The sequence below is a fragment of the Rhopilema esculentum genome, chromosome 15 (assembly GCF_057945365.1).
Source record: "Rhopilema esculentum isolate cy_ngs chromosome 15, ASM5794536v1, whole genome shotgun sequence".
NCBI lineage: Eukaryota > Metazoa > Cnidaria > Scyphozoa > Rhizostomeae > Rhizostomatidae > Rhopilema > Rhopilema esculentum.
Genome location: NC_142829.1, coordinates 892,524 through 894,294, shown reverse-complemented (window position 1 = coordinate 894,294; position 1,771 = coordinate 892,524).

Here is a 1,771-nt window from a genome sequence, read left to right as displayed (position 1 = left end):
TGAAACAACCAAGTCATGTACTGAACGTAGATACCGAACTAAGGAAGATCCCCTTGCTCTATCAATTCAAACGAAAATTAAAAGCTCTTTTGAAGAGCTCAGAAAGCCCGAATTGAAACACGACTCCCAGGAAGATCAGACGTCAAATTCAATTCACACATATTATTAAATAATTTTTTAAAATTTTGTCTTCCATTATTAGTTTTTTTAGCTTATCACAACTTGTATATAGGTTTCTGATGGGATATCGTGTTGGAATAAGAATTTAATGGAAAAAAATAAAAAAACCGAAAAAGAATGAAAACGAGGGTAAGATGTAGGTAGAGCTGAAGCGATGTTATAAAAGTTAGTCATTAAAATGATCCGGAAAGAGCTGCTGAACTAAAAGAAGCAGACTATGTGATGACGATAGAATAGAAAAAATATATCGATATAAATGGGAAAAGCAAAGGAATTTTGGCGGAAATAACGATGTCAGGCGGCCCATCACGGTGGTCAAACATGTTTGGGAAATGTTGGGTTAAATGTTTGATCGTTTGACTGGGGTTTGAAAAAGCAGACATCAGCTTAGCATGTAACAATATCGACACTTAACGCGGGATCCTAATGAACCTATTAGCTTCAACTCCTTCCTATTCGATAAATGATCAAGAGATGCGTATGCAATGACATACAATACAGCCAAGCTGCACCAGCACTCAAACTTTCTTTGAGGCTGCCAAACTGACACAACATTTCTTTTAACATTTTTAAAGCAATTGTTAGGCCGGTCACCTTGTTTTGTCACAAAACATTTGTTGATTGATTTTAGGCAATGTTTTAGGAAAGTCAAAAACAAATATTTTTGGGATTTTGTGTCGGTTGGTCCACCGTCACGAACTTTTCACCAAACTTTTGGTCTCATTTTGGTCATGCGCACGCTCGTGCAATGAATATTGGTTCCTGCTTTGTTTAGTAGGTGTTAGTTCTATCAATCTTCTGACTCCTAACAAATGGTTAAATTCAAGAAGTAGTGAAATGTTTTTGCAGTTTGCCAGGGCCTTTTGTAAGCCGATTTTTAACATCCTTAAATGCTTTGTGTTTGGCTTAAAATTTTCCATACCCAGTAAAACCTCGAGGCTGGCAATATGACTGCATAGCCATTTAGGACGCATAGCATCCTATAATGTCTTTTTTACGAATTATTTTTAATCTTGTTTCATTTTCATGTGTCACTTAAGAAAGTGGATAGAAATAAACCTTTCTTATGTAGCATTTCATTGACGCAATTAGTGGTGGTGAAGTCTCATTTTAGGGACAGAATCAGATTGGATTTAAACCTTTAAGCATTTCATTCAGCCTATACTGTTAACATTGTAAATGATTACTCCGTCACCGCCCTACTTGTTTTAAAGAGAAAAGTCTTGTTTACTACGGAGCAAAACGTAATCTTTCTAAAGGCTGGTTTTAGAAGATTTGCCCTTGTGTATCTTAAGCTTCTAATATTTCTTTAAGACGATTCTGTAAGACAATTGGTATTTTGATGAAGGATAGCTGCTTTGCTCGTCATTTCTACCTTGCTAAAAAGATTTTGAGCTTAGCCAGTATCATCAGAATTGATGTGCGGATAATGACAATCTTGATGCTGACTTGGCTCGCAGAGACCATGTGCGTTAATTTTAAATCCAATAATATTCAAATGCATGGGATGATTTATGTGTTAGGTGGGATTTAGGTGCCTATCATTCTTCGTATTCATATGAATGCTTTTCTTAAATTGTAGATTGTCTCC